This window comes from Myotis myotis, unplaced genomic scaffold (genome assembly GCF_014108235.1).
Source record: "Myotis myotis isolate mMyoMyo1 unplaced genomic scaffold, mMyoMyo1.p scaffold_m19_p_3, whole genome shotgun sequence".
In the NCBI taxonomy this organism is placed as follows: domain Eukaryota; kingdom Metazoa; phylum Chordata; class Mammalia; order Chiroptera; family Vespertilionidae; genus Myotis; species Myotis myotis.
The window spans coordinates 119,687,910-119,714,982 of NW_023416335.1; the positions used below are offsets into that span (position 1 = coordinate 119,687,910).

At 40.7% G+C, this 27,073-nt stretch overlaps 1 protein-coding gene and 1 non-coding gene across 17 annotated transcripts in view; one reads left to right on the forward strand and one right to left on the reverse strand.

Moving 5' to 3' along the window:
• ERC1 (ELKS/RAB6-interacting/CAST family member 1) overlaps positions 1–27,073 on the reverse strand; it is a 520,764-nt gene that overhangs the window by 142,716 nt on the left and 350,975 nt on the right. The gene's annotated exons all lie outside the window — the stretch shown is intronic.
• LOC118652291 lies at positions 23,989–24,122 on the forward strand. The gene has a single exon (XR_004966545.1). It is a non-coding gene; the product is annotated as a small nucleolar RNA SNORA71 (small nucleolar RNA).

Genomic DNA, 27,073 nt, shown 5'->3' on the forward strand with positions numbered 1-27,073 from the left:
AATATATCCCAATAAATCAGAAACACCAATCAGAAAGGATATATGCACACCTATGTTCATAGCAGCACAATTTACAATAGCTAACATTTGGAAACAGTCTAAGTGCCCATCAGCAGATGAGTGGATTAAAACACTGTGGTACATCTCCACAATGGCATACTACGCTGTTATAAAAAAGAAGGAACTTTTACCATTTGCAAGAGCATGGATGGAACTGGAGAGCATTATGCTAAGTGAAAAAAGCCAGTTGGAGAAAGATAAATATCACATATCTCACTCATTTGTGGAATATAATGAACAACGTAAACTGATGAACAAAAATAGAGCCAGAGACATAGAAGCATCATATAGACCATCCAACCTAAGAGGGAAGGCAGGGGAGGGGTGGTGTAAGAGATCAACTAAAGGACTTGTATGCGTGCATATAAGCATAACCCCATGGATACAGACAGTAGGGGTGATGAGAGCATGTACTAAGGGATGGGAGTGGCCAGGGAGAGGTCAATGGGGGGAAAAGGAGACTGAGGTAATACTTTAAACAATGAAGAATTTAAATTAAAAAAATTTTTCTTTAGATGTTTTTATGAGTTTATTGGTCTTGTAATTTATTCGCTTGCTAATTAAAAAAATTAAAAAATTTAATTTTATACATTAACTAGAAGCCCGGTGCACGAATTCATGCACCAGTGGAGTCCTTCGGTCTGGCCTGTGGGAAACCAGCTCTCTGACATTCCCAGAGGGGTCCCGGATTGCAAGAGGGCACAGGCTAGGTCGAGGGACCCCACTGGTGCACAATCAGGGCCATGGAGGGACACGGGAGGTTAGCCATCGGGGAGGGACCACGAGAGGGCTCCAGGGCATGTCTGGCCTATCTCACTCAGTCCCCATTAGCCAGACCCCAGCAGCAAGCTAACCTATCGGTCAGAGCATCTGACCCCTGGTGGTCAGTGCACGTCATAGTGACTGGTCGACTGGATGACTGTCTGCCCCCTGGTGGTCAGTTCATGTCACAGTAAGCGATTGAGCAGCCTTAGCATATCATTAGCATATTACACTTTGATTAGTTGAATGGCCGACCGGACGACTGAACACTTAGCATATTAGGCTTTTATTATATAGGATATATGTTATACACATAACAAAATTTACCATTTTAACCACTTTTTAGTGTACAGTTCAGTAGTATATTCAAACTATTGTGCAACCAGTTTCCAGAATTTTTCTTCTTATCAAACACTTTTAAAATATATACTAGTATATACTAGAGGCCCAGTGCTTGGCACTCCCTCCCTTCCCCCAGCCAGCCCTGCCCTGTGGTCGAACTTCTGGTTGAGAGGACAATTTGAAAATGCTGAAACAATACAGCAGATAAGAAATCACTATGATAACGGAGTGGGGGTGGGGGGTGCAGAGATTGAGATGGGCTTTATTTTTATAGATAAGAAAGACAGTGAAACTGGCAAGTGTAAAAGCACAAGTCATATGTGAAGACACATTGCCTAACTGGATTAGAGGGTTCCTATAGGGAAAGGAAACTGAGAAAGAAGCTGAAAACGTGGCTTTGAATCAGAGTATAGATGGTCTGGAATGGCAGTAAGAGATATTCATAGATTGTGAAATTCTTCAGGGTTCTAACCAGAACCTGGTAGACAGAGGGTATGAAAAATGCTGAATAAGAAATGATTTGATTTTGAATATAATATAGGGGCATCAAAAGTTCTAGAAAAATAAAGCAAGGTTTTAGAAAGATGGCCTTGGAGGCAAAGAGGAGAGATCTGGTGACTCTGAAAGCAGAAAGGTCCTATGCTGCTGCTAGAGACATATTATGAGGTAGAATTCTTATATTATGAAAATTATTTTTAGAGAACAAACAATAAAAAGCTGTCTGACTCTTGGATTCAAGAATCAGAGATAGGACTATGATCAATTGCTGTACTATTCAAGAAATACGAAACATAAGTATCACATTTATGTTTTGATGCTGGAAAGTAACTTTTAAATGTCACCAAATATAGACTATCTTGGGGCATTTGACCCAGTGATGTTCACTGGTGCCCTGCCTAGTATGACGTTCTTGCAGTAAAGTAAGGCCTTTGCACAGCACAATTTTGAATCCTCTCGTTTACTGTATGGTTGTCTCATGTCTATATCTCCTGAAACAAAAGAATCTGATCCATATTAAGGAATACACTGACATGAGATTGGGTAGAAAAGTTATCTCAATATATACTGATTTATTTTTTTAGAAGTCCTTGAAAATAATCAAAATTAGCATAACAAAGGCAGATAATGCTGGTTAGTTATAGCTCAGTAAATGAGGCTGATTGAACAAAATTTTATATGAAAAACTTGTCATCAGTTTTTCTCCGAACTTTTTCTGGAAAAAAAACAAAGAGCATTTTGATACATCAAATCTACTATAGATTATGGCAAATTTGAAAAACTTAGTTTTACTGAGATATTGATACTGAAGCTGCTGCCTGCTTCCCAAACTGCAAAAGCTTGATGATTGTATCTATATTTGTTAGAAAAAACCAAAAGCTTGTATCTTTTCCATTTATTTAAAAAGTGTAAAAATTAACTGTAATCTAATCTGCAAAAAATAAAAAGCAGATCAGTGGTTGCCAGGCACTGAAGGTGGGGACTCAGAATGACTGGAAAGGGACACAGGAGAAATGTATTATAGCTTGGCTATGGTGGCAGTGACACAGTGTATACATCTGTCAAAACTCACAATATTGTATACTTAAAATGTATGCATTGTATTGTATGTATATTACAACTCAATATAATTATTTTTAAATCATAAAAATTTTCTCAATGAGGAATGTTGCACAGCAAACATTACAACAATAAGCACAATGTAATTTTTATTGTGGTAAAATATACAAAATTTACAATTTTAACCATTCCTAAGTGTATGGTTCTGTGGCATTAAGTAAATTTACAATGTTGCTCAACCATCACCATGATCTTTCTCTAGAACTTTAACTTCTTAAATTAAAACTCTGTACCCACCCGGCTGAAGTGGCTCCGTTGGTTGAGTGTATCCTCCTGTGCATTGAATGGTTTTGGGTTTGATTCCTGGTCAGGGCAGATACCTGGGTTTCAGGTTCGATCCTGAGTCAGGGCACGTATAGAAGGCCACTGATTGACGTTTCTCTCTCACATTGATATTTCTCTCTCTCTCTTTCTGTCTCCCTCCCTCCCTTCCTCACTAAGCATGTTCTTGAGTGAGGATTAAAAACAAAACAAACAAATAAAAAAACTCTGTATCCCTTAAACACTAACTCCCCATTTACTCCCCGCTCCAGCCCCTGGCAACCACTATTCTACTTTTTGTCTCTGTGAATTTAACTATTCTAGGTATTTCATAAGTGGAACCATACAGTATTTGTCCTCTGTATCTGGCTTATGTCACTTAGCATATATCATTAAGTACAATGCATTTTTATTTTTACAAATTTAAGTGACCTTGAAGATAAAACATACACTATTTTTCCTTTCAACTTTTCAAACTTTTTCTTTACCACCATCCTCTAAATAGATCTCTAGAAATCTGTCTCTTACTCAGCCATGTTGGATTAGGAAGGTGGTGGTGGAAGAGCTGAGACCAGATGGACTGAGTTGATTTGGAAAGGTCCGAGGTGGAAGCACTGACAGCATCAGTGAATGATGGCAGCCTCATTGGGATCCTGACACTCTTTCTTAGTAAGTCTAGTTTCAAACTATAATATGCAACCAAAGCTTCAGTGCTGCTAGTTTGGATACAACTTAGAATTTCTGTGAACAATTTGCGACTTAATGTTAAGTGTCATTTCCTGTGATATGGAAAATCTGGTCAAGAAACCGGAGGTGATATTTATGAGTTCCAATATTTGGTTAAACTTGAAATAAATATTCAGTTATAGAAAAGCCTGTCCAATCTTCTATTGGGCTGTACAAAAAGGACACCCTGAAGAAGTACTAGCAACAGATTAAAGCAGTTTGGAGAAAAAGGTCTAAGATAAAGAAAGAACCTCATGGGAAAATAGGATGACTTCCTAAGAAATGTTGCAATCTAACTCTACTTTCATGACTATTTTAAATAAAATTGAGCTTTCCTGACTTTAAACAAGGTCCCAATAAACTCTGGACATTCTTTCTATTCACCACTTCCCTCCCCGGCCCCACAAAGAATCAGCTATCCATTTTATCCCTTCTAGTGTTGATTAACTGACAATAAGTAAATATCTTTCAAAAACTACACCATCAGCTTTTTTATGGACAGTCATCTACACTAATAAAAGAGAAACATGGTAATTGGAGTACAACCGCTACCCTTTTCATTGGCTAATCAGCGAGATACGCAAATTAACTGTCAGCCAAGATGGCGGCCGGCAGCCAGGCAGCTTGAAACTAACATGAGGCTTGGTTGCCTCAGTGACGGAGGAAACCAACGTTCCCTGTCTGCCGCTGCAGGCCTCTGAGCCTGCAGTTTCAAACATTGTAACAAATACCGCCGGACTTCAGCCAGCAGATTCGCAACATTGTATGTAAAGGCCAGAAACCTACTTTCAGGAGCGGCGGCCTAAGAGCTGGAGCCAAGCCTCAAGCTAAAGCTGGCCCAGAATAAAAAAAAAAAAAAAGGGAAAAAGGAGCGTTTGGGAGTTCAGTCACCCACAGCCTGAAAACAGCCCTCAGCCCCTCACCCAGACTGGCCAGGCACCCCAGTGGGGACCCCCACCCTGAAGGATGTGTGACCAGCTGCAAACAGCCATCATCCACTCACCCAGGCTGGCCAGGTACCCCAGTGGGGACCCCCACCCTGATCCAGGACACCCTTCAGGGCAAAGGAGCTGGCACCCACCCATGCACCAGGCCTCTACCCTATATAGAAAAAGGGTAATATGCCTCCCAGCACTGGGATCAGCAGAGCCGAGAGGCCTCCCGGCACCGGGATCAGCGTGACAGGGGGCAGCGCTCAAACCCCCTGATCGCCCTGCAGCTCTGTGTGTGACAGGGTGTGGCACCCCAACCACCCCCCCGCCCCGGCCCTACTCTGTGTGTGACGGGGTAGAGCCATAACCTCCCCATCGGCCCTGCCCTGAGTGTGAGAGTGGCGGCGCCCCAACCCCCTGATTGGCCTTGCTCTGTGGGTGATAGAGGGCGGTGCCCCAACCCCCCCCCCCGCCCCCCAACGGGCCCTGCTCTGTGTGTGACGGGGTAGAGCCATAACCTCCCCATTGGCCCTGCCCTGAGTGTGACAGTGGCGGTGCCCCAATCCCGATTGGCCCTGCTCTGTGGGTGATAGAGGGCGGTGCCCCAACCCACTGATCCGCCCTGCTCTGTGTGTGACAGGGGACGGTGTCCCAACTCCCCTACCGGACCTACTCTGTGAGTGACAGGGGGGAGCTCCCCAACCCCCTGATGGGCCCTGTTCTGTTTGTGACAGGAGGGAGCTCCCCAACCCCCTGATGGGCCCTGCTCTGTGCATGACAGGGTACGGAGCCCCACCCCCCCGATGGGCCCTGCTCTGTGTGTGACAGGGGGCAGTGCCCCAACCCCCGGATTGGCCCTGCTCTGTGCGTGACAGGGGGTCGCACCGCAACCTCCCCATCGACCCTGCCTTGAGTGTGACAGGGGGTGGTGCCCCAACCCCCCAATCGGCCCTGCTCTGAGCCCGACCAGGAGCTGCACCTAGGGATTGGGCCTGCCCTCTGCCACCCGGGAGCAGGCCTAAGCCAGCAGGTTGTTATCTCCCGAGGGGTCCCAGACTGCTAGAGGGCACAGGCCGGGCTGAGGGACCTCCCCTTCCCCCCGAGTGCACAAATTTTTGTGCACCGGGCCTCTAATTGTCTTATAAATGATGCATTATGTGGTCCAATGTTCTGGAGTTTTGCTTTCCATAAAACAAATTTCATGAAAGATTTTCACTCCTGCTGGGTGGGATACAACATGGCAGAGAGCCATTTTGAATTATGCGGGTGGGGTATACTCCAGGGATGGCAATGCAACAAGGCCGGATGTCTCTGAACCCCTGGTAACTTCACAGAGCAGAATTACAGATTGAACCCTTACATAAAGAGAACTAAATTTGTATGTGGTTTACTCTGTGATTTTTGTCAAAGCAGGTGAACATATATCCAAAATAGTTTTAAAGCTGCTTAGCATTTTGTATACATAAGGCAACGTCTATGAAAAGTCTACAAATAGTAAAATAGAGAATATAACTGGAATCTAAAAAATAAAATAAAATAAAGAGATCAGAATTAACCTCAGAATACATTCTTTAAAAAAGCTAGAAGAGAAAGGAATACCTTATTAAGATAATGTCTGCTCAGTTGGTATGTCATTTTAGTTATTATTTTGTTGTTGTTGTTAATCTTCACCTGAGGATATTTTCCCATTGAGTTTTTGAGTGGAAGAGAGAGGGAAAGACAGAGAGAAACATCGAAGTGAGAGAAACACATCTATTGGTTGCCTCCTGCATGAGCCCCAACCAGGGCCCAGGCCATTGAGGAGCCTGCAACCAAGGTACGTACCCTTGACCAGAATCCAACCTGGGACCCTTGGTCCACAGGCCAACGCTCTATTCACTGAGCCAAACCGGCTAGGGCTCATTTTACTTATTGATTAGAATAAGATCCACTAAAAATTTACAGGATCAACATTAATTTGTAAAATAATGGCACATAATACCTTTCTGTAAAAGAAATCTATAACTATAAAATTAACCAACTATCAAATTATATGTACCTATATAATCTCCATGTTTGAGTATTCTAGTGATGGATCTTTTGTGATACCCAAATATGTAGAGACTAATAGTCCCTTCAATACATTATGCAGGGAACTATAATATTATTTAGGTAAGAGGCTTAGATTATATTCCCTACAGTCTCAGTTCATTAGAGTGAGTTGTCTCCATCTCTGGTTTAGTGGAGAAGTGATCCTGGATTATATCTAATGACCACCTATTTCCAGAGAGAACTCATAAAAATAAAGAACATGTGTGTGTGTGTGTGTGTGTGTGTGTGTGTGTGTGTGTTTAAATATATTTCTTTATTGATTTCAGAGAGGAAGGGAGAAGGAGAGATAAAGACATCAATGATGAGAGAGAATCATCAATTGGGTGGCTCCTGCACACACCCCACTGGGGATCGAGCCCGCAACCCAGGCATGTGCCCTTGGCTGGAATCGAACCTGGGACCCTTCAGTCAGCAGGCTGACGCTCTATTCACTAAGCCAAGCCGGCTAGGGCAAGAACGTGTATTTTATTTGATTGAGTAGAGGCCCGGTGCACAAAATTCATGCATGGGGGATGGGGGAATCCATCAGCCTGGCCTGCAATGATGCAAGCATTCCATGCCCGGCCTGGCCAGAGGCCCTCCACAGCCAGAGTAGAATGCTCACACTGCCCACTCTCAGCGGCTGTCCCCCTGGGACTGGGGGACTCTGGTGGAGCTGAGAGGACTGGGCGCTGCCATCTTGTGGCTATGGGCGCCGCCATCTTTGTGACTGAGTGACGGTTAATTTGCATATCACCTTTTATTAGATAGGATTGTTCAAACCCCCACCATGCTACAATTACTGATCCACATCTTAAAAGAAAAAGAAAAAGCATCCATTGACACTACTTTCTCCTAAAGCTCCAATGCCTTTTCTTTTCCCCTCCAGGTCAAAAATTTTTTAGGACTCTAATATAGTACTAATGACCGGTTGAGATTCTTGATTTCCAGACAGCAGAACAAAGACCTATTGGTTTCCTTTTCCTCTAGGAAATCACTCCCAACACCAGGGCAACAACAAAAAAGAAACAAATCTTATCTTCAATGATGTAAGACGATTTACTAGTATGTTATGACAAACTATAATATAAAAAGAGAAAATGGATAAGGAAATTTTTAGCACATGAAAATCAATTGAAAGTGCCTATTGGAGGAAAATATCTATGAAAGAGAAGTATATTCACCAGTGGAACCCAAGAACTCAAGAATAATTAGGTTAATAGCTGTGGCAAGTTGCATAACTTAAAAACAAACAACAGTATCATACCTGCTTTACAAACAGTAGTTCTCAAACATAAAAGAAATTATTCAAAAAGGAAGACTGTGTTTACTCCTGCCCTACTGAATTTGATTTTCAAGGAATGGGCTCTCCAGGTAATTTTGAAACCCAGTACTTTACAGAAAGATAAACTAATTTCAGACAAAGGGTAAGGTATTAGGTATTCCTGATTCCCGACATCCTTGCCAAGACTGGGTTTTTAGCATTTGTATTTACTTTTACTAATTCAATAAGCAATTACAAAATCTACCAATTCCACAGTGAAAATGGTCAGCTATTTTAAACTCTTAAATTCTAATGACATTGCAAACACATAATATTAACCGTTACTCAACTTAGAAATAACATACAGAGATGATTTCTGTGGTGTGGTTCTGCACAACAGATTGTTTGAAAAAAAGTTTAGATAAGCATCTCATAATGTGTCTTCCTATCTTCCAGGCAAGGGCCATCACAAGACGGATCAGTGAACTTAGGATCTTCTGCTTTCCAAATCTCTGCCTTTAAAAATATCTGGCAAGCCAAGGGAGTTTTTGTTGGGGATTTACTCAAATCCTATCAAAATCCCTAATGAATTATGATTTGTATGGCGATCTGGGGGGAATACAGCTTAGCATGAGCTGCAAGAGATGAAGCTAAGTAGGGAGTTCACAGTAACATCTGGGGATAATATGTACAAAGATTTATTCTGGTCTTTTCTTTCATTTTCTCATTACTATTTCACAATAGTATATCCTTTCTGCCTCATGTATGTTAGTATAATATAAACAGAAAAATTTCAGAATACAAACCTCACTTAATAAGATGTAGTCCTTTAAAAATAAGGTACAGTACACCTGTCATTGTTATACTCACACTTTTGGGCTATACCAGCAATTTTCAACCAGTGTGCCACAAGAATTTTTAAAGCATGAAATACCTGACTATTTAGTTAGAGGCACTGACCTCTTTTCCTTTAGATTGTCAAATAAAAAATGACAATAGCCAGCACAACAATAGCCATTAGGTGTGAATGACTAAACTTATACCTATTTTTTTTTGCCAGATTGGCAAAAAACACATTTTTTGGCGTGCCACAGAATTTTAGTAATTATTTTATGTATGCCCTGATATGAAAAAGGATGAAAATTGCTGGGTTATACTACTTATTGTGTCTTCTTTTCTTAGGAAGTCTGTTTCCAAAGGAAAGTAATGTCTTCTTACATTCTTTCTCAGAACTCAAACTCCAGAATACCTCCATTTATTTAGATGTCTGTTTTAAGAATTATTGAACGTTTTAAGCAATTAATCCCTGTACTTTGTCACTGTCCCACTGTTTATATAACCTTTCCCAGTCATAGATGGATAGCATATCCATAACAGTTGTCCACACTGTGCTACTGTGGGGCTTGCTTGCTTTTCCTTTAGCTTGCACTGCATGCCAAGTATGTTTGCTATGATATTTGCAAGAAGAATGCCAATGGTATCATAACACTCATTTCTTCACTCTATAGCACAATCAAGAGCTAAGTGTGTCTTGATTTCACAAAATAGCCAACATTATACCGTACATCTAATATTTGAAGATGTGGTACTCTGCCTGGAAAAGAAAGTAGAAATTGTTCCAAAATGTAAATATTCAAGACTAGTGGCCCACTGCACGAAGATTCGTGCAATAGGCCTTCCTTCCCCTGGCTGCCGGCACCGGTTTTCCTCTGGCACCCAGGACCCAGGCCTTTGGTCCAGCCACAGCAGCGAGGCTTGGCTTCTCTGCTCCGGCTGCTCTCAGCCCCTCCTTTTTTTTTTTTTCCAGTTCTTCGAGCGGAGGCCAGGGCTGGCTTAAAGCCTGGGTTGCCGGGGCCATTCCTTGAGTGGAGCCCAGGCCCTCAGTTCCTCCTTGAACGGAGCCCAGGACTTCCTGGAAAGCTTGGCTTCCTCCGTCGACGGGAGCAATCCAAGCCTCCTACTCACTCCAGCTCCGTGACCACCACCATCTTCAGTCGTCTTCAGTCTTCACTCAGCGCCTGGGTATGCAAATTAACCGCCATCTTTGTTGGGTTAATTTGCATAGTCGCTGTGATTGGCTGGTGGGTGTAGCGGAGTGGTGGTTAATTTGCATGTTTCTCTTTTATTATATAGGACTAGAGGCCCGGTGCACAAAACTTTGTGCACTCGGGGGGGGAAGGGAGGGTCCCTCAGCCCGGCCTGTGCCCTCTCACAGTCTGGGACCCTTAGGGAGATAACGACCTGCTGGCTTAGGCCTGCTCCTGGGTGGCAGCAGGCAGGCCTAATCCCTAGGTGCAGCCCCTGGTCGGGCTCAGAGCAGGGCCGATTGGGGAGTTGGGGCGCCGCCCCCTGTCATGCACAGAGCAGGGTAGATTGGGAAGTTGCGATGCCACCCTCAGTCACACACAGGGTAGGGCCGATTGGGGGGTTGGGGCACCGCCCCCTGTCACATTCAAGGCAGGGTCGATGGGGAGGTTGCGGCGCCACCCCGTCACGCACAGAGCAGGGCCAATCCGGGGGTTGGGGAGCCGCACCCTGTCACACACAGAGCCGCAGGGCGATCAGGGGGTTGGGGGGCTCCCCCCATCAGGCACAGAGCAGGGCCGATCAGGGGGTTGGGGCGCCTTCCCCTGTCAGGAACAGAGCAAGGCAGATAGGGAGGGAGGTTGTGCCCCCCCCCCGCCCCGTCACACAAAGAGCCACAGGGCGATCAGGGGGTTTGGGCGCTGCACCGTCATGGTGCTGGGAGGCCTCGCGGCTCCGCTGATCCCGGTGCTGGGAGGCATATTACCCTTTTACTATATAGAATAGAGGCCTGGTGCATGGGTGGGGGCTGGCTGGTTTGCCCTGAAGAGTGTCCTGGATCAGGGTGGGGGTCCCCACTGGGGTGCCTGGCCAGCCTGGATGAGGGGATGATGGCTGTTTGCAGCTGGTCACACACCCTTCAGGGTGGGGGTCCCCACTGGGGTGCCTGGCCAGTCTGGGTGAGGGGCTGAGGGCTGTTTTCAGGCTGGGGCTGAAGCTCCCAACTGCTCTTTTTTTTTCTTTTTTATTCTGGGCCAGCTTTAGCTCTGGCTCCAGCTCTGAGGCCTCAGCTACTGAAAATAGGTATCTGGTTTGTTAGGTTCTATAATCGAAACTCTGTATCAACTCCAGCTCTGAGATCCCAGCCGGCTGAAAGCTGGTTTCTGGGGTTTTGTTTAGCTTCTATATTTGTTACAATGTTTCTTAAACTACAAGCCCAGAGGCCGGCAAGGCAGGCAGGGAATGTTGCAGTCCTCCGTCACTGAAGCAAGCAAGCCTCATGTTCAGTTTAAGCTGCCTGGCTGCCGGCCGCCATCTTGGCTGGCAGTTAATTTGCATATCGCCCTGATTAGCCAATGGGAAGGGTAGCGGTCATAGGCTAATTACCATGTTTCTCTTTTATTAGATAGGATAGTCTTCAAGCTGTATATGAAGCCTAGGAAAGCTGTGGGAATATACATGAATGACTATTGGGATATGCTGAGAGAGGACTAAAAATACAGGCTGCTAAGATCTTGAAAGTCACCAAAGCACATGCTGGGCAAAACAGATGAAAACAAAATTTTATTTATTACTTCCCTGTATTAATAATGACTCAATAATTCCATCATTCATTTGCTATCAATTTGTTGGCAAAAATTTTAAGAACTCCACTCCTACCCAGATTTGGAATGAAATCTCTGTTGGTGTATTCTTTAGAAATGGGCAAGTGACTTTGCTTGCATTTGGTATTATTATTGTCAACTGGGATGATCTAGTCTTCTCTGCAGCCTCCCTTAGATTCCAGCTGTTTGTCAAATGCCAGGTATAATTTAGAAAGCATAATTACTACATTTATTTTTCATATATATATAAACATATATATATGGCACACGCAGAATCTTCTGATAAAAGTGACTTCTTTAAAACCTTGAAATTTTTCTGCATAGCAATGATATTATTTAATAAAAAAATTCATTCAAAAATAGTAAAGCAATAACATCACTGCCTGAGTCACACATTTACTTCTCAAAGATACAGAAAAATGACAATTGAAAATATTATTTCAAAACAAATTTTATAATTTTACTATATGTAAACTACATTTTTTAAATGTTTAAACCTTGTGTAATATTTTAACAAGTATAGTAAAGATTTTTACACTATAGAAAATGATCATTATTACTGCTGGCATTTTGTATATAATCTCTGGATATTTTCTTCCTTGACTGAACATTTTATCTCTCTTGGAGCTCCTCTGCTTTGCCTCATGTAGTAAGGCACACATTTTTCACATTTCTGAAAGCTGCTCAGTGGCATGAGCTTTTATCATGTCCCCTTTCAACTCAGCCAATCTTTGAATCAGCTGTGGTGCCTAACTAGTGCCTTCCTTACAGGAGTAATTTCATTTCCCAAACAGCCATTCTCTCTCTGATCAGAGCAGGGGCAATAAAGACAAGGTTTTTTAAAATTATTTTTTCTAGTCTGTTCCACAATCAAAATTTTCACCTCCAGCAGTTATTCTCTAGGTCAGCATTTCTCAAAAGTCATTCCATAGAAGTATGGCAAGAGACATTAACAAATGTCCCATGAAAAAAAAATGTCCATGGTCAAATAGGAATACTGGACCTAACTACACACTAGAATAGAACTTATAAGAGCTTTTTATGGTACAGATGACGAATCTTTAATAGACGGCTATATTTTAAAGCCCAAACTACTGCCCAGAGGCCAAATTTGATCTACCACCTATGAATGTACATCCCACAATCAAAGAATGGCTTTTAAATTTTTAAATGGTTGAAAAAACAAAGAAAAATATTTTTATGCTTTAATAATATATCTTGTGAAAATTATTTGAAATTCAACTTTCAGTGTTTATAAATAACATTTTAACAGAACACAAATATACTCATTTATGTATTTTCCATGGCTGTTTTAGCACTACAATAGGAAATTTGAGTGCCTGTGACAGAGACTGAATGGTTCACAAAGCCCAATATATTGACGGTGTGGATTTCTACAAAAAAGGTTGCTAACCTTGTTATAAACCATTTTCCAAACTTACTTGACTATGGAATACTTCTTTATTTTCTTGGTAGAACATCAACTAACAAATCGACACATACTAGTATTCTAAGAAAATAGTTTGCAAAGTAGGGATTTCAGGATAAACCAATGGTTCCTCAAAAGAATGAATAAAAAAGTATGAATGAAGTGGGTAAAAATTCACCACGATCAACACTGCCACCATAATTACTCTAGAGTCAGATACTCTGCTAAGACTTTACATGGATTTAATCCTTACAACAACCCTATAAATTTGAGAGAGGACACACCTAGAAGGCAGTTGTATTGATGAGCCTGGGCCCAGGCCCTGAGGTGTGGATATGGAAGTGATCAGCATAGAAGGTAGTTGAAAAAACAGGAGTGCATGAGACCACCAAGATCAGAGGAAGGGCACACAGTAGTGATACTGGTAAAAGAAAAGTCTATACAGACCTGAGGGGGAATAGTCTTAGAGGCAGAAGATAGGAGAGAGTGGTATTTTGGAAGCCAAAGAAAGTTTTAAGAAATAAGAAGTGATCAAATACTCTAAAGTGTTTACAGACAAGTCAAGACAAAGAATACAAAATTTCTCTGTTGGATATAGAATGTTATGAGCTACTTTGTGAAAGCAGCTTCAGTCCTAGGAACAAACTCTCCAAAAATTCATCTGGAATAAAAAAGACTCTGAATAGCCATAGCAATCTTGAAAAAGTAGAGCAAAGTGAGGGATCACAATACCAAATATCAGCGTTCTCAAAACTGCCTGGAACTGGCACAGAACAGACATATAGACCAATGGAACAGAACAAAGAACCCAGGAATTGACTCAAGCCATTATGATCAATTAATATTTGACAAAGGAGGCAAGAGCATACAATTGAGTCACGAGAGTCTCTTCAATAAATGGTGTTGGGAAAATTGAATGGATACATGCAAAAAAATGAAACTCGACCACCAACTTACACCCTACAAAATTAATTGAAAATGGATAAAGGACTTAAATATAAGACGGCAAACCATAACAATCTTAGAAGAATCCATAGGCAGCAAAATAGCAGACATTTGTCGTAGCAATATCTTTACCGATACAGCTCCTAAGACAATGGAAACTAAAGAGAAAATAAACAAATGGTACCACATAAAAACAAAAAGCTTCTGCAAGCAAAAGAAACCATCAACAAAACAATAAGAAAGCCCACTGCATGGGAGAACATATTCGCCAATGTTATATCCGATAAGGGTCTAATCTCCAAAATTTACATGAACTCATACAACTTAACAAAAGGAAGATAAACAATCCAATCAAAAAATGGGCAAAGGACCTAAATAGACACTTTTCCAAAGAGGACATACAGAAGGCCCAGAGACATATGAAAACATGCTCAAAGTAACTAATCATCTGAGAGATGCAAATCAAAACAACAATGAGGTACCATCTCACACCTGTCAGAATGGCTACCATCAACAAATCCACAAAGAACAAGTGCTGGCGTGGATGTGGAAAAAAATGAACCCTCGTGTACTGCTGGTGGGAATGCAGACTGGTGCAGCCACTGTGGAAGACAGTATGGCGTTTCCTCAAAAAATTAAAAATGAAACTCCCATTTGACCCAGTAATCCCACTTCTAGGAATATATCCCAAGAAATCAGAAACACCAATCAGAAAGGATATATGTACCTCTAAGGTCACAGTAACACAATTTACAATAGCTAAGATTTGAATACAGCCTAAGTGCCCAACAGTAGATGAGTGGATTAAAAACTGTGGTACATCTACACAATGGAATACTATGCTGCTGTAAAAAAGAAAGAACTCTTACCATTCACAACAGCATGGATGGACCTGGAGAGAATTATGCTAAGTGAAATAAGCAGTTGGAGAAAGATAAATATCACATGATCGCATTCATTTGTGAAATATAATGAACAACATAAACTGATGAACAAAAAAGATGCAGAGACAGAGAAGCATCAAACAGACCGTTAAATTTCAGAGGTAAAGCAGGGGATGGTGGGACGGGGGTAAGAGATCAATCAAAGGACTTGTCTGCATGCATATAATCATAACCAATGGATACAAACACTAGGGGTGTAAGGGCATGTGTTGGGGGTGGGGATAGCCAGGGAGGAGTCAATGGGGGAAAAAGGAGACATATGTAATACTATATGTAATACTTTAAACAATAAAGAATTAAAAAACAAAAACAATGACTGGATTAATAATGAGATGAATGAAAAAATAAAAATTACCTGGAAAAAAATTAAAAATGAAAACACAACAACCCCTAATCTATGGGATACAGCAAGTCCTGAAAGGGAAGTCCATAATAGTATAGTACAGGGCTATGTCAAGAAGCAAGAAAAAGCCGAAACCGGTTTGGCTCAGTGGATAGAGCGTCGGCCTGCGGACTGAAAGGTCCCAGGTTCGATTCCGGTCAAGGGCGTGTACCTGGGTTGTGGGCATATCCCCAGTAGGAGATGTGCAGGAGGCAGCTGATCGATGTTTCTCTCTCATCGATGTTTCTAACTCTCTATCTCTCTCCCTTCCTCTCTGTAAAAAATCAATAAAATATATTTAAAAAAAAAAAAGAAGCAAGAAAAATCTGAAATAAACCATCTAACCCTACACCTAAAGGAACTAGAAAAAGAACAACGAAGTTCAGAGTAAGCAGAAGGAAGGAAATAATGAAGATTAAATGAAAATAAATAACACAGGGACTAAAAAAACAAACAAAAACCCCCACAAAATACAAAAGATCCGTAAAACCAAGAGCTGGTTCTCTGAAAAATATAAACACATACTACATGAAAATAAAAAGTTTCTGCACAGCAAAAGAAATGACCATCAAATTGAAAAGGGAACCCACTGGATGGGAAAACATATTTGCATATCTGATAAGGGGTTAATATACAAATATGTAAAGTACTCATACAACTCAAAAGGAAGACAAACATTCCAATTAAAAAATGGGCAGAAGATCTGAATAGACATTTCTCCAAAGAGGACATAGAAATGGCTGAGAAACACATGAAAAAATGCTCAAAGTCACTAATCATCAGAGAAATGCAAATTAAAACCACAATGAGATATCACTTCCCATCTGTCAGAATGACTATCAAAAAAATCAAGAAACAATAATATCAAAAAACAACAAATAAAAATAAAAACAAGTTATGGCAAGGATGTGGAGAAAAGGGAACACTAGTTCACTGCTGGTGGGAATGCAGATTGGTGCAACCACTATAGAAAATAGTATGGAGTTTCCTCAAAAAATGAAAATAGAACTTCCATTTGACCCAGAGATCCTATTTCTGAGAATATACCCTAAAAACCCCTAAACACCAATCAGAAGGAATATATGCACCCCTATGTTCATAGCAGCCTTATCCTATCTAATAATAGACAAACATGGTAATTAACCGTACCTCCGACACGCTTCCCATTGGCTAAACAGGGCAAGATACAAATTAACTGCCAACCAAGATGGAGGCCGGCAGCCAGGCAGCTAAAGCAAACAGGAGGCTTGCTTGCTCCAGTGATGGAGGAAGCCAAGGTTCCCCGCCTGCTGCTGCCGGCCTCTGAGCTGCACTCTAAGAAACAATGTTGCAATTATAGAAGCTAAACAAATCCCAGAAACCTGCTTTCAGCCAGCCGGGCCTCAGAGCTGGAGCTGCAACAGTGTTTCAATTATAGAAGCCAAACAAACCCAGATAACTGCTCTCAGCAGCCGAGGTCTCAGAGCTGGAGCTGAGCCTCAGAGCTAAAGCCGGCTCTCAGCTCCAGTGACAGCCATAGAAGGTAAATAAATCCCAGAATAAAAATAAAAAGAAAAAAAGAGGTTGGGAGCTTCAGTCACCCGCCAGCCTGAAAAGGGCCTTCAGCCCCTCAACCAGGCTGGCCAGGCACCCCAGTGGGGACCCCCACCCTGATCCGGGACACCCTTCAGGGCAAACCAGCTGGCCCTCACCCGTGCACCAGGCCTCTATCCTATATAGTAAAAGGGTGATATGCAAACTGACCCTAAAAGCAGAAGGACTGGGAATGACTGGTCACTATGACACACACTGACCACCAGAAGGCAGACGCTCAATGCAGGAGCTGCCCTCTGGTGGTCAGGGCACTCTCACATAGGAGGAGCTCTGCTCAGCCACAAGCCAGGCTGATGGCTGCCAGTACAGCGGTGGTGGTGGGAGCCTCTCCTGCCTCTTCAGCAGCGCTAAGGATGTCCAACTGCAGTTTAGGCCTGCTCCCCAAGGGCTGCCGAGCTGCCAGAGGGATGTCTGATTGCAATCTAAGGCCCAATCCCCCGGGGAGCGGGCCTAAGCCAGCAGGTGGTCATCCCTTGAGGGGTCCCAGACTGCGAGAGGGCATAGGCCTGGCTGAGGGACCCCCCTCTCCTCCCCGAGTGCACAAAGTTTTGTGCACCAGTCCTCTAGTTTATAATAACTAAGATTGGGAAATAGCCCAAGTGCCTAACAATAGAAGAATGGATAAAAAAGCTGTGGGACACTTACACTATGGAACACTATGCAGCAGTACAAAGAGGGATCTCTTACCCTTTAGAACAGCATGGATGGACCTAGAAAGTATTATGCTAAGTGAAATACGCCAAACTCAGAAAGTCAAATATCACATGATCTCACTTATTTGTGGAATCTAATGAACAAAATAAATTAACCACCAAAATAAGACCCAAAGCAGGGAGGCATGGAACAGACTGACATACCTTGATGTAGGGTTGGGGGAACAGAAAGAGATAAACCAAAGAATTTATATACTTACTAGAGTCCCGATGCAGGAAAATTCATGCACTGGAGGGGGGGGACCCTCAGCCCAGCCTGCCCCCTCTCACAGTCCAGAAGCCTGCAGGGGCAGGAGGCGACCCAGTGATTAGGGAAGGCAATGCCCCGTCACACCTCTGCTGCTGCCACTGCCGGCAACGCAAGCCTCGGCCGGCCCTGGTTACCTGAGCCGTGGGCCGGCTCTGGGCAGCTGGGCAACCACCATCCGAGGTTTGCCTGCACCTCAGGCATCGGCTGGGCAGCTGCCATCAGAGGCTTGCCTGTGACTCGGGCTGGCCCTGGGTGACTGGGGGGCTAAGGGGACTGGGGGACTCTGGAGGCAGGCACGTGGCAAGGCCGGGCCCACCTAAGGGTGGGCCCAGCCTTGCTACGCACCTGCCGCTCCAGCAGAGCTGAGGGGACTGGGCACCGCCATCTTGTGGCTGTGGGCACCTCCATCTTTGAGGGCATGACAGTTAATTAGCATATTCCTTCCTTATGAGCTGTGGGCGCCACCATCTTTGAGGATGTGACAGTCAATTAGCATATTCCCTCCTTATTGGCTATGGGTGCCGCCATGTTTGAGGGCGGGGAAGTCAATTAGCATATTCCCTCTTTATTGGCTGTGGATGCTGCCATTTTGCGATGGAGTGAGGGTCAATTAGCATAATCCCTCTTTTTTAGATAGGATATGCATAGCTGACATGGGCAATAAGGTAGTGAATACCTGAGGGGTGGGCAGGGGCTGGGGTATAGGAGATATTTGTAATACTATCAACAATAAAAAATATATTTAAAAATGAAAAGTAAAAAGACAAACATCACTGGAATGACGTAAGAAAATTAAGCCCAGTTAAAATATATATAGTAAATCATAAGAAAGAAATAAAACACTGAGCAACATTGCCCTTTTGGCAACATTAGCATCTTTGAAATCATTAATCAAAATGGTAACACTGCCCCAGTTCACAACTCAAATATGAAAGAGACCACTACTTTATCTGATTCATATAAACAAATATAGGAAGTCAAAATTAAAAGACAAAAGAATATCTCACAAATGAAGGAACAAGACAAATCCCCAGTGAAAAACCCTAAGGAAATGAAAATAGTCATTTGCCTGGTAAAGAATTAAAAGAAACAGTAGAATGGGGTGATGAGAGTTGTTCAGATGCCTGAATCTGGAATGGTAGAGGGAGATGGGTGCCTTAAGGAGTCCAGTGTGATAATACAGTTGATCCCCGAGAAGATAAGGAGAAGGAAGGGTGCCCTGGGATGGGTTCACCCAGAGAGAGAGGGGCCCATGACTCAGAAAGGATTGCAGTTCTGGCGGTGTCCAGTAAGGTTTGACTGGCCCTTGTTCAAGTGTTCTTAGGTGAGTAAGAATCTTTGTGGAGTTGCCTGAGGAAAAAATGTCCTCTTGGGCATAAAGCAAAACTATGGAGATGTTCACTGCTTTTGGCTCATCTAGAGACATGCACATAAAGGCTGGTTTTCCCTAGAAGTTAGTTTGATCTATAGAGATCTCAAAATTAACATGCGAAGTTGTGACTCCAAGGCTTAGATATATTTGCCAGTAAAACATTTTATTTTCTACAGGTTATAAAATGTCTAAGCTGAAGAATGTCAATTGGTTACTTCCTACTTTCCATTAGAAATTGAGATCTTAAGGGTTAAAATCTCAATTTATGCAGAGATAACTCTGCAGGGTTCCATAAGGGCCCTGAAACACCTAAAAAGACTTGTCTTTTATGTTAAATTGAATGGGGAGCATTGTAAAATAAGTAATAGAACACTTCTAGGGTATACTCTATGAGTAAGCAATGGTTGAAAACTAAATAAATAGTTGGGGCTTTGGTAAACCCAAGACGACTACTTGACTCTTCCCTACTCCCTGACTCCCATTTTTTGGTATTTGCATTCTTTCATGCATCATAAGCTGGACTTAGATGAAGGAACTATGAACTGACATTATTGAAATGAGACATCTCACACTATTACCAAGGCTTGATAGAGTCACTTCAAGAAAATGACAAGTTGGTATTAAGCTACCTTTCACAGCAAGTTCCCAGGAAACAAAGTTTTTAAAGATCATTGACTGCCATCTGGAGATTTTTGTTTATTGGAAAGGACATCCAATAAAAGACACTCTCCACCCTTGTTGAAAGGGATCTTATCAGCCACCTAACCAAATGTATATTTACCAGTCTCTAGCATTTGCTGCTGTCTAAAACAGACTCGCCTCCACCTAAGGGTTCTCTAGGATGAGAAGTCATTGACATTAGAGGAAGACAGTAATACCAAGACATCGCCAAGGCCTGTATACTTATGGATTGATATTGAACTCAGAATCCATTTTGTTTAATTATCTTCCCTGTCTGCTAATAATATTAGTAATAATAATAGTTTGACTTGCTATTTGGGTTTTTATAAATAGTCTAGCTATTTATGATTATTACACATGTATAAGGTAACCATTAATACCCTTTTTATGGTTTGTTAAAATGTTATATTACATGCCAAATACAGAAAAATGAGAAAGAAGGCAAAATTCAAATCATGATAGTTAAAAGGATAGAAAAGACTGAGAGTGTTTTTTTGCAATGAAGACCGTTAAGATCTGACTGCCTTTCCTCTTTGGAAAAATTTGGCCTCAACTCATATCCCATTGCTCCATCCCCTATGGTCCACTTTTTCAAGATGATGTTGATTCTGGAACTTCCTAGGAATGTGCCTTCCTTAACACTGTGAGACCACACTATCCGACCAAAAGGTTGGCCATCAATGCATTCTTTACACTGATTTATAACCGAAAGGGGAAATTATGGAAGAAAAAGGGGTGCTGTAGTAAATCATAAATTCTTAATTGGGCAAGACATGGTGGTAGTTATGCCCTTTAGGATATACAGGCTTCTAAATTCTTAGTGAAAGGTTTTTAAGCAAGCCTGTCCCTTGTTCTTGTGAATCTAGGTTAATATACCTTTGAGATGCCAGAGGTAATAAATACCCCTTGAAGGCATAACCACCTGTAAGAAAGCACACAATATTCTTAACTATCTTGTAATCCAATCCCTGTGTTCATTTCTCCCACCTTCATGTAATCTTCCTATGTTCCCTCCTTAATTTCAAATGCATAAAACAAGCTGCAAAACTGTTATTCTCCAGAGCATTTGCGATCTTGCTCACCAGCATATGTTGTCAGTTTGGTTCAAATAAATTTATATAAAAATTCCTTAAGAAAAGAAAGGCATGAATAGCACATTAGCTAACACAGAGGAACAGATCAGCTACCTGGAAGACAAACTAGTAGAAATTAAACAATCAGAGCAGCAGAAAGAAAATAGATTTAAATAAAATGAGAATAGTTTGAAGGGCCTCTGTGATAAGACCAAGCACTCAACCTTTCTTACTATAGAGATCCCAAAGGAGAAGAAAGAGAAAAAGAAACAGAAAGTTCATTTAAAGAAATAATGGCTGAAAACTTTCCTAACCTGGGAAAGGAAACAAATATCCAGGTTCAGGAAGCACAAAGAGTTCTAAACAAAATGAATCCAAACAGACCCTTATAAAGAAATATTGTAGTTAAACTGACAAAAAAGTTAAAGAGACAATTTTGAAGGAAACCAAAAATTAAAAAATAAGAAAGAGCTACATACAAAGGAAACCCTATAAGGCTGTCAGCTCGTTTTGCACCAGCAGCTTTACAGGCCAGAAGAAAGTGACAGGACATCTATAAAGTGCTGAAAGACAGGAACTACACTCTAGAATAATTTCTATACTAAGATTATCATTCATAATTGAAGGAGAGATAAAGAGTTCCATGCACAAGCAAAAAGTAAAGTGCTTTATAACCATTAAACTAGTTTTACAAGAAATGGTAAAGGGTGTTCTGTAAGTAGAAAAGAAAAGGCCTGGGGGAGAACCAAGATGGCGGCATAGGTTAACGCCGGAGTTTGCTGCTTTGAACAACTACTTCAAAAGTGAAACCGAAAAACGGAAGGGACATCACCCAGAACCACAGGAACGCTGGCTGAGTGGAAGTCCTACAACTAGGAGGAAAGAGAAACGCATACGGACACTCAGAGGAGGCGCAGTGCTGAAGTCAAATTCTGAGGTGCGGAGTGCGCGGAGCGGGCTGGCGGCGGAGGGCGCGGTTGGCGTTTTCAATCGGGAGGGAGTCGCAGACTCTGAGCTCCAGATCCGGGCGAGTCTTTAGGGACCCAGACTCAAACGGGAGAAGCGGGACTGTCTGGCTTCGGTCAGAGCGAGTGCAGCTTTCTCTCTGAGCTTTGCAGCGGGTGCTGGGACTCAGAGAGGCAGAGCCCCTGGGGACAGGACTGAGAGCCGCCATAACTGCTCTCTCCAGCCCACCCTGTTGATCCTGTTCTACCCGCCCCGCCCAAGCCCTGCACACAGGCATTTGCCGGATAGCCTCAGGCAAAGGCTAGATTAGCACCTCCCTAGAGGACAGAAGTTCTCTCACTACTGACACAGCTGATTCTCATAGCCACTTGGCCTAGAGGTCAAACCCTCCCTGGAATTAGCTACAACAATCAAGATTTAACTATAAGACTGCAAACAAAGACCACTAGGAGGTGCACCAAGGAAGCATAACAAAATTCGGAGACAAAGAAACAGGACAAAATTGTCAATGGAAGATATAGAGTTCAGAACCACACTTTTAAGGTCTCTTAAGAACTGTCTAGAAGCCGCCGATAAATGTAGTGAGATCCTCAAGAAATCTAATGAGACCCTCGATCTTATATTGGGGAACCAACTAGAAATTAAGCATACACGGACTGAAATAACGAATATTATACAGACTCCCGACAGCAGACCAGAGGAGCGCAAGAATCAAGTCAAAGATTTGAAATGCGAGGAAGCAAAAAACACCCAACCGGAAAAGCAAAATGAAAAAAGAATCCAAAAATGCGAGGATAGTGTAAGGAGCCTCTGGGACAGCTTCAAGCGTACCAACATCAGAATTATAGGGGTGCCAGAAGATGAGAGAGAGCAAGATATTGAAAACCTATTTGAAGAAATAATGACAGAAAACTTCCCCCACCTGGTGAAAGAAATGGACTTACAGGTCCAAGAAGCGCGGAGAACCCCAAACAAAAGGAATCCAAAGAGGACCACACCAAGACACATCATAATTAAAATGCCAAGAGCAAAAGATAAAGAGAGAATCTTAAAAACAGCAAGAGAAAGAAACTCAGTTACCTACAAGGGAATACCCATACGACTGTCAGCTGATTTCTCAACAGAAACTTTGCAGGCCAGAAGGGAGTGGCAAGAAATATTCAAAGTGATGAATACCAAGAACCTACAACCAAGATTACTTTATCCAGCAAAGCTATCATTCAGAATTGAAGGTCAGATAAAGAGCTTCACAGATAAGGAAAAGCTAAAGGAGTTCATCACCACCAAACCAGGATTATATGAAATGCTGAAAGGTATCCTTTAAGAAGAGGAAGAGGAAGAAAAAGGTAAAGATACAAATTATGAACAACAAATATGCGTCTATCAACAAGTGAATCTAAGAATCAAGTGAATAAATAATCTGATGAACAGAATGAACTGTTGATTATAATAGAATCAGGGTCATAGAAAGGGAATGGACTGACTATTCCTGGGGGGGAAAGGGGTGTGGGAGATGCGGGAAGAGACTGGACAAAAATCGTGCACCTATGGATGAGGACAGTGGGTGGGGAGTGAGGGCGGAGGGTGGGGCGGGAACTGGGAGGAGGGGAGTTATGGGGGGAAAAAAAGAGGAACAAATGTAATAATCTGAACAATAAAGATTTAAATTAAAAAAAAAAAAATAAAAGAGAAAATATAATAAATATAAAAAAAAAAAAAAAAAAAAAGAAAAGGCCTTAACCAGAAATAAGAAAATATGAAAAAACCTCACAGGTAAAGTCAAATATTCAATAAGTACAGCAAATGAGACATTTAAAAAGCTACTACAAAGGTTTAAAGGAAAAAAAAAAGTATGAAACTTACTCAAACTACAATAAGTAGTTAGGAGATACACAACACAAGAAGATCTAAAATATGACATCAATAGCATAAAACATAGAGAGGAGTAAAAATGTAGTGCTTTTAGAATATACTGACACTTGCATTTGAAAGTGATTTTGGGTTGCCACGTGCCCTGGTCATTGATATTGTAGGGAGAGAACTGCTGAAAGTGTTTCCCCATGTTTGGAGAGTCCATTTTTATCCCTTCCAAAGTCTAAAACTTTCATACATGTCAACAACAGCAAAGAAGAATATATTGAAATTTAAATGCCTATCAGCTTAAAATAGATTGCTATAGGTAAAGAATGATATACATAAGCCTCATGGTAACCACAAACCAAAACCCTAAAAAATATTAAGAAAGAAACCTCAAAAAAAAAACACTGAAAAAAACCAGCAAACCATGAGGAAACAGATCAAGAGAAAAAGAAAGAAACACAGGATAACTATAAAGCAACTTAAAAACAATGAACAAAATGGCAATAAATACATACTTATCTTACTTATAAATATAATAACTACTTTAAATGTAAATAGATTAAATGCTCAAATAAAAAGACATAAAGTGGCTGAATGGATTATATGCTGCTTATAAGACTTACTTTAAACTGAAGATACATGCAGACTAAAAGTTAAGGGAAGGAAAAAGATATTCCATGCAAATAGATATAAAAAGGGAGGTGAACTAGCAAACCTTGTATCAGATAAAACATACTTTAAAACAAAGAAATGTAAAAAAAAAGACAAAGGCAGACATTACATAATTATAAAGGGGAAAATCCAAGAGGAGGATAAAACAATGTAGACAGATATCTATACACCCAACATAGGAACACTTAAATATATAAAGGAATTATTAATGGGTATAAAGAAAGAAATCTACAGTAACATAATATAGTAGGAGATTGTAATACCCTATCCACATTCATGGACAGAGACTCCAGACAGAAAATTAATACAAAAATAATGGCCTTAAATGTCACTGTAGACAAGATCAACTTAATAAACATCTATAGAACATTTCATTCCAAAACTGAAGAATACACATTTATTTTTCAAGTGCACATGGAACATTATCCTGAACAGATCACATATTAGGTCACAAAACAAGCCTCAATAAGTATTAGAATACTGAAATTGTATCAAGCATCCAAATAACATGCTACTAAACAACCAATGGATCAAAGAAGAAAATCAAACAGGAAATCAAAAATGATCTTGAAACAAATTAAAATGAAAACACAACTCTTTGAAATTTATGAAATTCAGCAAAACCGGTACTAAGAGAGGAGTGCATAGCTATACAGGCCTACCTCAAGAAACAACAACAAAATCCCAAATAAACAATCTAACTACATCTAAAGAAACTAGAAAAAGAAAAACAAACAAAACCCAGATTAAACAGAAGAAAAGATCACAGCAGGCATAAACAAAATAGAAATTTAAAAATCAATACAAAAGAGCAATAAAATTAAGAGCTGGTTGTTTGAAAAGATAAATAAAATAGACAAAACTTTAGCCAAACTCACCAAGAAAAGGAGAGAGCCCAAATCAAAAAAATCTCAAATGAAAGAGAAGTTACAACTGACACCACAGATATACAACGAACCATTAAGGAATATTATGAACAATTATATGCCAAAAATTTTGACAATCTAAAAGAAATAGATATATTTCTAGCAGTATATAACCTTCCAAGACTGATCCAGAAGAAATGAAAAATCTAAACAGACCAATTAGTAGCAATAAAATTGAAGTAAAAATTTAAAAAAAACTCCCAACAAATGAAAGCACAGTACCAGATGGCTTCACAGCTGAATTCTACCAAACATTCAAAGAAGAATTATGTTATTGATGTCACATTTTAGATCTTCTTGTGTTATGTATCTCCTAACTACTTATAGTGGTTTGAGTAAGTTTCATACTTTTTTTTCTTTAAACCATTGTAGTAGCTTTTTAAATGTCTTATTTACTATACTTATTGAATATTTGACTTTACTTATGAGGTTTTTTCATATTTTCTTATTTCTGGTTAAGGCCTTTTCTTTTCTGCTTGTCTCATTTGCTGTACTTATTGAATATTTGACTTTACCTGTGAGGTTTTTCATATTTTCTTACTTCTGGTTAAGGCCTTTTCTTTTCTACCCATCCTTCTTAAACTATGCTTAAAAACTGAAGAAAATGGAATGCTTCCAAACTCATTTTATGAAACTAGCATTACCTTGATATCAAAACTAGATAAAGATAACACAAAAAAAGAAAGTTATAGGTCATTATTTTTGATGAACACAGATGCAAAAATTCTCAACAAAGTATTAGCAAACCAGATTCAACAATATATTAAAATGATACACACCATGACCAAGTAAGATTCATCCCAGGGATGCAAGAATGACTCAACAACCATAAATCAATCAACATGATGTGTCACATTAACAAAATAAAGTATATAAACCATATGATCATTTCACCAGATGCAGAGAAAACATTTGACAAAATTCAACACAATTCTATGATAAAATGCAACAAAGTGAATGTAGAAAGAACATTCCTCAACATAATAAAGGCATTACATGACAAACCCACAGCTAATATCATACCCAATGGTGAAATGGTGAAAAGCTGAAAGCCTTTTCTCTAAGATCAGGAACAAGTTAAGGATGCCCATTCTCAGCACTTATGTTCAATATAGCATTGGAAGTCCTAGCCACAGCAATCAGACCGGACAAAGAAATAAAAGGCATCCAATTTGGAAAGCAATAAGTAAACAATCATCATTTGCAGATGATATGACACCATACAGAAAACACTAATGATGCTACCAAAAAACTACCAGAACTAATAAATACTTCAGTAAAGTTGCAAGATATAAAAATCAATATACAGAAATCTGTTGCATTTCTATGCATCAACAATGAATAATCAGAAGAAGTTTAAAAAATGATTTGATTCACAATTGCATCAAAAAGTATAAAATATGTAGGAATAAAGTTAACCAAAGAGATGAAAGACCTATACTCTGAAAACTTTAAGACACTGAAGAAAGAAACCAAACATAATACAAAAAAATGGAAGGATATACCTTGCTCATAGATTGGCAGGATTAATACTGTTAAAATGTTCTTATTACCTACAGTATTATACATATTCAATGAAATCCCTATCAAAATATCAGTGGCAA